Below are 9,051 nucleotides of genomic sequence, written 5' to 3' on the forward strand. Positions count from 1 at the left end.
GACTTCCTGACACCTATGAGGAGATGTTAGTGAACTTCCAGCGCTACATGATCGGGCTCCAAAAGCGACACGAGCATTTGTACTCGCCGATTGGTAACACAGACCAAACTCCCGTATACTTTGAAATGCCACTGGACACAACTTTCCAGAAAAAGGGCTCCAAGTCGGTGAACATTTTGACGGGCGGCAAATCGAAACTGCGCTGCACAGTGATGTTATGCGCGTGATCTTTAAGCGCAAGACACTTCCCACTGATTTGTCCTCCGGGATAGTTGTGCGTGCGGAGGACAACTCCTGGATGAACAGTCATCTTGTCGTCGACTGGTTGAAAACCGTGTGAAAAAACAGGCCGGGTGCGATGTTAGCGCGGAGGTCCATGCTAGTGCTGGACGCGTTTTGGGGCCACAACACCGAGGAAGTGAAGACCCGTCCCGCAGGAGACAAGACGGACCCTGTCATGATCCCAGGCGGGATGATGTCTGTACTACAGCCGATGGATGTTAACCTGAACAAGCCTTTTAAGGCGCACATGAAGCGCATGTACACAAAGTGGATTGCCGAGGAGCAGCACGACGTCACGCGGACGGGTCGGATCCGCAAACCTGACATAGCAGTACTTTGCAAGTGGGTTATCAACGCGTGGAAGGCGATTCCTGCAGAGATAATTTGCAAGTTTCAGGAAGTGCTGTATTAGCAATTGCCTGGACAACATGGATGACGACGCTCTCTGGGACAATGACAATGCTTCAACTAATAGCTGTAGTGACTGCAGCGATGAGTAATGTTCCAATAAAGGTGTTGTTTTTGGTGACTTTGACATTGCTTTCCGTGGGTAATTATACAGGCAATACGCAAGGTCTTTTTTTTTTTTTCTTTTTCTAACAGTCGTAAGTTGGGGGTGCGGGTTATTATGCAGGGCAGGTAATACGCACGAAAATACAGTAGGCATCCCTCAGACTATCTCCTTCCCCGTATGCAGGGTCCAGTAACCCCTCCTGGAATCGGACATTACGGTCCCCAAGGTTCTTGCGGGTCTACTTCAGCTCCGTACAAACTCGGCGTCCGGCCCCGACCAAATCCCTAACAAGGCCCTCCGAAACCTGGATGACCGCTCCATGGAAACCCTCATAAAATAAATGAATGCTGAAGAACAGGCAAACTCCCCCCCCTTCCCCCCCTAAAAAACTGTGAAAATTACCTTTATCCCGAAACCGGGTACGACCCTCGTCTTAGAAAACCTCCGGCCAATCTTGCTCACGTCTTGCGCCGAGAAAATGATGGTGCATGTCACCCTGAATCGCCTCGTGGCGTTCGTGGAGGACCACCATCCCCTCCCTCCGCAGATGGTGGGCTTTCGAGCCGGCCTCTCAGCCCAGGATGTGATGATACAACTTAAGCATCAAATCCTTGACCGCAATACCTCTTGAGACACCCGAGCCATCCTAGGCCTCAACCCCATCAAGGCTTTTGAAAATGTCGAGCACGAGGCAATCCTTACTAACCTAGCTGCCATTAACCCAGGCCCCCTATGCCCAATAGTATCTTTTATTGGTTCATCCACCTACAACTTTTCCAAATATGTGGTTGAGATTCTGAGCCTCCTTACGGGAAACAATAAAATTTGCGTTCGGAATTTCCAGGACTTTGTTGAACTTACAGTGCTCAGACCCTGCTACCGTACGAGACAGTGGTATAATTTGATGTGATTTCATTATTTACGAATGTCCCCAATGCTCTGGCGGTTGATGTTGCCAGTAACCGTTTGTTGGCTACCAGTCACTGTCCACTTGCACAACCCTCCTTGTTGATGACATACTTCTTTTGTTTTCTTCTCAATTAGCGCAATTTTAGTTTTAATGGGAACATATATCACCAGGTCAGCGGATGCCCTATGGGAAGTCCAGTTTCTATAACCGTCTCGAATCTCGTCATGGAATATGTTGAGGAAAAGGTAATGTCTGGCATTGATTTCCCCGTAAAGTTCTACTGTCGCTTTGTTGATGACAATTTTGAAATAGTTGACAGAGAGCACGTAACCTATTTTCACCGCAATCCATATAATGTCCCCACCTCTATTTAGTTCACCTGAAAGCATGGAACTGACAGTACCTTGCTGTTTTTAGATGTATCTGTCCATAAAACGAGAACCTTTATTTAGGATGGAGACATCCGTATAAGCCATGTGACACAAAACTTTTTTGTTTACCACTCTCATCACCCTACTCAACACAGAAGCTCAGTTAAGCTCAGTTGCAAGATTGTTACTCCATCGTTCAGAAACAGTCCCATCTAACTCATCGCTTAGCAATCAAGAACTTAGCTATGTGCGGGAGGCTTTGAAGGAACGTAACTACCCCAACCGATTTATCAACCACGCTAGGAAACAAATGTCACGTCAGCGCGCAGATTGAGCCGAACGAACAGGTGACGTCGAATGCATCCCGTACGTTAAGGGGGTTTCAAAGGCATGGGACAGGCACTTAGACCGTTGGGGAAACGAACCTTATACAAACCCTACAGAAAGACTGCCAACATTATCTTGAAGCCAAAAGACCCCATCCCTTCGGAGACAGAAAGAGGCATGATTTACCAGGTCTAGTGCAAGGCATGTAACGCTTCTTACATTAGAGAGACGGGTTGAAAAGAAAAACAAGACTAAAAGAACATGCACGGGAGATCGCCAAGGCCACGAGCGCCACCCGCTTAAAATACAAACTCGTCGACCACGCATGGACACCAGGCCACCAATAGACCCTCTGCAAAAATCCAAAAAGCCCGCACGCGCCACGCGACGAATGATGGAAGCCTTTGGTACGCCCCTCCCGTCTCTCCTCCCGCTACCATGTGGCATACGCGAGCAGGCGCAGGTTATCACGGCAACAACGTTTGAGCAGCCGAGTCGGAGGAGCAACGAGCCAACGGCTGCCCCTTTTTCATCCCTTTCCTTTTTAGCGGCTGTGTTGTCTGCTGCACCAATGCTTTATCGAACCTGGTCGAAACTTGCCATGGTTGCGGTGCAAAATAAGTGGATTCGGTGATACTTCAATACGTGAAAGTAAGTTATGACAAATAACGTATTCAAATAAGTTCGCCTGTCGCAATGCCTTTACGCCACCAGATATAATACACCGCCAACGACGTACGACACAACAGATGGGTGGGATGGTGAATGGCTGAACAGCTGCCGGCACGCACGCGCGCAGTCGCAACGAGAAAGAGCGTGATCTGTAACGAGGGTTCCCAAAATTCCCTGCCATTGTGGCGCTGTACATTTTACAACAGGTTTATTTAACTTTGACAAAGCATCAACCTTGGCAAGGGAGAAAAAGTGGCGACCAAGACAGCTGCTGGAATCTCGGTTCATCCAGAACAACAAACGTGGAAGGGACTCATCGCTGGTGAACAAGAACCATGGCCCCCTGCCAGGTGTGTACACAAACTTCATGCCTAAATAGTCGAACTTTCCGTGCGACTCTCATTTGCTCTTCGTGTTGCTGAAGATGCCTCCCACATGGGGAGGCGAAACGTTTAATTAAATTGTTATTTTTGTTGTGTCAAGCTGTTTCTGTTTTACAGTTATCACCGTTTTTGCTGTCAGGATAAACAGGTGACATTTGCACATAACACCCTAGCAATCTTGTATAAGCGGGAACAATCTGTCTCTCAGTGAAGCCAGCACACTAGACAGGGCTTAGCAACTGGTATACCAGCATGTATTTCCGACCCTCACTATAACCGCCACTTCGGAAAACGAGAGGCGCCACCTATAGGTAGGATTGCAAATATTCTTTTTTCAATCTGTTGCCCTTGCTTTTTCTTTCCCAGCCAAAGTTTGCTAGAGGGGAGTTCTGGTACTATAAAATAAATGCACTAAGCTTGTTTCACCACTAGTCCCTGTCCTGTACTTGTGTTCTTGTAAGTCGCAATCCGCCATGTATGCGCTTGTTAGATTTCTGGAAGACTACGATCCCCACATGCGACATGTGATTAATTAGTGACATCGAAGGTTTTAGCCCTGTGGACACCAGTGACTTTGACAACAAGGCCATCTACAACGCCTTCTGGTGCAACTGTGTTGTGGACGGCAATACTGGTTCCTACCCAGCACAGATCTTGGCGCTCGTAAGTAAGTACAGAAAAATCCGATAATTTATTCCTTATTGCGAAGTTGATACTCTAATTTGCATACTATTTCTAGTGACAAAAGAAGTGGAGGATCCACCGGAAGCAGTCCTGGTTCCGAAAGTTACAGGTTCAGATGACGAGACTCTGGTTCAGAGAAGGAGACAGGTACCTCGATTTGGCTGATTCTTGGCATAGTTCAGAGGAAGTTGATAACGGCAGTGAAACTTATTCCTGTATGTATTTGATCAACATATAGGCAGCAAAGAAACAGAAAACCAACCAATCAGCTACCAAAAAGGACAGCAAAGTTAAAATATTGAAGCAGCATAAGAGTCAAGCTCATAAAAAAGAATGCATCGGGAGCCCGAAGCAATGGAGGAACCGTATGTATTTAGGCTTAGTATTGCATGTCTAACATACTGTGAACGACGGGATTGTCACGGGCTCAAATTTTCGCGAATCGGGCCAAGGCTTAAAAATTAAAATTATTCGCGGGTTATAATTTTCACAAATCCAGACTGACAGCAGACCACCCCCCTTCCGGCCCGGTTGTCTTTCCATCTTTCTAGGATTCTGCGGCTTCAGTCAATCAGTCAAAATCTAAGAAAGGGAAGACGGCGGTAGGTTGTGTGACTAATGATCCGGAAGTCACTGCCGTTACCCGCAGCTTTGAGACGCCAACAAAAGCTGGGTTAGTGTTCACATCGGTTTTCTTCGATGTGAACCTTTCTCGAGTTCACTTTTCGAGGTCACACACTCTACATGAAATGAAAGGACAACTGCCAAGGGCAATGGGGTCAAACCAGTGTGTGTAAACAAGTTAAGGGTCCAAACAAACTGGGTCACACACCCCTTAACCTTTCTTGGGTTCACTTTTCGAGGTCACACTCTGCATGGAAGGCCAGCGACAAAGGGCGATGGGGTCCAACGACCGTACATAAACCGACTCAAAGTAGGTTTAGGGGCCAATCAAACTTGGCTGCGTACCGTGGTCGTCGACGCCAGCACGCTCTGTGTCAGTGCGGTACGTTTTCTTGTGCCCATCAATCTGCTGTCCTGCGATGTCCTTACTACGTTACTTCAAGCCAGTGGTCGAGAATGCAGAAGATCATCATATGCCGGGACTGCCTGACCCACAGGTATGCAAGACCACACGTGATAAGCATTCTTTTACGTCGGCCAATCAAAGTGTTATTGCCGCTTCTACCGCCGTGGACTCCCGAAAGCGGAAACGAGGGCCCTTCTCTGCTTACAATGACGAACCTAGATGTAAGATTGGAAAATATGCTGCGGAAAATGGGACAATTGCTGCAGTGAGGAAGTTTTCCGATGGAAGAGAAAAGCTTCTCAACGAGAGCACCGTCAGGGGGATGAAGACGTCCTATATCCAAGCCTGCAAGTCCTGTCATTCAAAAGAGCTGGCTACCTTGCCTGGTAAACTTCAAGGCGTCAAGCCTGTGCTTGGAAACTTGGATGATGACGTACGGGCGTACATTGTGGAGCTCAGAGAAGGGGGCAGGGTTGTAAACTCCAGGATTTGCATCGCTGCTGCACTGGGCATTGTGCGGGCGACCAAGCTCACACTCTTGCCAGAGTTTGGTGGGACTCTCGTTCTCGACAGACCCTGGGCAAGATCTTTCCTGAACAGGATTAGATTCGTCAAGCGTAAGGCCACGAAGACTGCGCGAAATTTTCCAAACGAATTCGAGGGTGGCAAGAAGAAGTTCCTGCAGACTATCGACGAGAAGAGAAACCACTTCAGTATTCTCAACGACTTGGTGCTCAACTGGGACCAAACAGGTGTCAAGCTGGTTCCAGCCAGCAAGTGGACGATGGAGGCCCGAGGTTCCAAGCAAGTTGGTTTGGTTGGCTTGGACGACAAAAGGGAAGTCACCGTTTTGATGACCACGACGCTTTCTGGCAAACTCTTGCCTCCTCAAGTGTTGTATGCAGGCAAAACAGACAGGTGCCATGCCAAGGTCATGTTTTCAAATGACTGGGACTTGTGGCACAGTGACAACCACCGGAGCAACGAAGCCACAATGCTGCGATTTGTCGACACTGTTCTCCTTCCGTACATGAAGACATGCAGGAGTCGTGTGGGTGGTGCCAGTCAACATGCACTTTGCATTTTTGACATCTTTGCTGCACATCGTACGAAGAGTCTTCTGCAGAAATTAGCTGCAAACAACATTGAGTATGTCTTCGTCCCGGCAAGCTGCACGGGACTCCTGCAACCGAACGACCTAAACATTAACAATGTGTTCAAGACTGCTATGATGAACCGCTTTACCCAGTGGTATGCCGGATGTGTACAAGAGGTGGTGGAGAAAGGACAAAATGCAGCTGACGTTAAGATCGACTTGCGAGCAAGTGTTAGAAGCCCGTTCACGCAGCATGGCTGATTGAAGTGAATGCAGATCTCGAGAACCGCAGAGACACGATCTGAATCGGCTATACTCTGGCAGGAATTGTCTGAAGGTACCAAATAAACTACTTGAGGTGAGCTGAATTCCGACTAATGGCGTTATTTACTTTAGGATACTTTCCATATCATATTCACATATCGCGTATAATGATATCGTTATGCTTTTTGGACGCGTGTTTCCCCGGTGTCTCAATGCCGCTTTCAAGGTGATGAAATTTTTCCCGAATTGCCCGCGGGACCTATTGTTCCCGAATCGGAGGCGATTCGCGAAAATTAGGTCCACGCGAAAATTCCGTCGTTTACAGTATATAAATTTATGTAATGTCTGACTCCAACGCCCCAGCTAATATTAGCAATGAGCTCCAACATCCAGAAAAAAAGACGGCTTCTGAAAGAATAAATGCAAAGAGCTCTGGGAGAATAATGTATTTCTGCAGGAACAATTAAAAGGATATCAAGTGCTCCTCAGCTCCAAAATGTTCAAACGTAAGTAAAGGCCCTTTGCTTTTGTTTGTGTCAACAAAGGGTCCGCCCATTCTGATAAGTAAAACATATGCACTATCAGACCTAGAAACAAAAAGATGGAATGGACAGGCAGTGATGTAAACCTTAATGCTTTTTAATTCACAGATTGGAAGAATGTAGTGGCAAGACAGCAATAGTGGCTGCAACAAACGCTGTGACTGGCAGTGCCAAACAAGGTATGTATGTTGCATGTAACATGACAAATCTCTTCTGGGGACTCGCCTTGCTTAGATCAGAATTACTGTATACGGTCCAGCAGAGTAGTGCATAGCTGACATTAATATACTCTCTCGTTTGTTATGCAGCATTCAAGCATTACCGTCGTGTACAAAAGCCAGAAAACGGCACTGGTGAGTCAATGCCGTACACGTCCAAGATGCCTCCGCCTCCAAGTCGAGCAACAGGCAAGTTGCTTACACATATGCAGCGTTGTAAGTGCAAGGTCCGCCATTCTAATTTGTTATTCATATTTTAGTGATGTGATTGGCCTAAGCCAGTTTGGAGCACCTTTTGGAGCAGCCAAAACAGTGTTTTGGAGCAGCAAAAATGGCCTTTGGAGCAAACAAAACAGTGTTTTGGAGCAGAAAAAGTGGCTTTTGGAGCAGCCAAGATAGTGTTTGAGAGCAGCAAAAGTGGCTTCTGGAGCAGATATTCTTATAAAAATAAAAATATTTGTTTTAAGTACAGTACAAACGAAGGGCACTTTGCGTTGTGTTCTGATGTGATGTGTTGTGACGGAACTTGCTGCTTGTGTTTTTACTGCTGAGACATCCCCCAAGTGTACAGTGCTGCAGGCAGTGTTGAGCAATTTTCGAAAACTACGCTTGCCACCGTTTTAGTGGTTCCCGATGCAATAGATTTTCGTCAAAAGTAAGCAAACGTAAAACAATGGATTGCAAGCGTCCCGGCTGGTGCCTCTGTCGTGCAGTTATGTTCCAAGCATGTGAGGGCAACTTGGGCAGGCTTGCAGTTGTGCCTGCCTCATCACGCAAACGGAGACAACGGCTGTTTGATCGAAACCGAAACCATGCTACACTGCTCCGTTGCCAACTGATCTCCAAAATTGTATGCAAAATGTAACTGGCAAGCACACGACAAAAAAAGTCGGAAGACACTTAAGCACTTATGAGTTGTGAATGCGAAAGCATGAATGTCCGACGATGTGGATGCTAGTTGCAGTGCCATGTTCGTCAACGTTGAGACAAGCAGAAGCACCGCCGACAATGTGGATGCTAGAGGCGGCGCCATGTGGCGGCGAGACGAGCAGAAGCACCGCCAACGATTTGGATGATGGAGGCGACGGCATGTTGGTCTGCGGCGAGACGAGCAGAAGCCTCTGAGCACGTGCCGTGTCCGTTTTAGCCGGCACGGGGCCCGTTGTTGCGTGGGGTTGCGGCAGTTAGCTAAATCGGCGCGCTAGGGTTCTACAAGAGCCGCCAACCGGGGGTAGGGACAACCTCACTAAACGAGAAACCGACAGTGCTCATCCCAGCTGTAAGTAGAATCGAAGCTACACCCAAGTCTCTTGAACCTCGTATGACTGTGAATGTAGTAGGTACAAGAGTGACCACTCTTTTAGATACTCGGGCAAACATATCGCTAAATTGGGGATGCTGTATTTGCGGAATGTAACAAGAAAAAGATACATCTCCAGTCAGAAAACATGAAATCGCAAGTAGCATCGGGGTCCGTACTGCCTGCTGCCGGCACAGTAAGGTTATGAATTTCCTTTCATGGCAGAAAACAAAGACAACGGTTCGTATACCTCCCAGAACTGCCAGTGCCCATGATCTTTGGTAGAAATTTTATTACAGCGGAGTGGGTTTTGCTAGACTTCGCCCAAGCTGAATATTGGTTGGGAGGCGAAACGAAATTAACGCCGTTTACCAGACGGCAGGATTGTATTCATGGCCAAGCATTCCCGTTAAACCTGCCCGACTTGAATCATCCGTTCATCTTGCAGACCGACGCAA

At 47.5% G+C, this 9,051-nt stretch overlaps 1 pseudogene; it reads left to right on the plus strand.

The window, feature by feature from the left end:
* The first annotated feature begins 3,932 nt into the window (after positions 1–3,932).
* Positions 3,933–4,540, plus strand: LOC121836513 (annotated as a pseudogene).
* Positions 4,541–9,051: the final 4,511 nt, after the last annotated feature.

This window comes from Ixodes scapularis, unplaced genomic scaffold, assembly GCF_016920785.2.
Source record: "Ixodes scapularis isolate PalLabHiFi unplaced genomic scaffold, ASM1692078v2 PGA_scaffold2__306_contigs__length_199485367, whole genome shotgun sequence".
Taxonomy (NCBI): Eukaryota; Metazoa; Arthropoda; class Arachnida; order Ixodida; family Ixodidae; genus Ixodes; species Ixodes scapularis.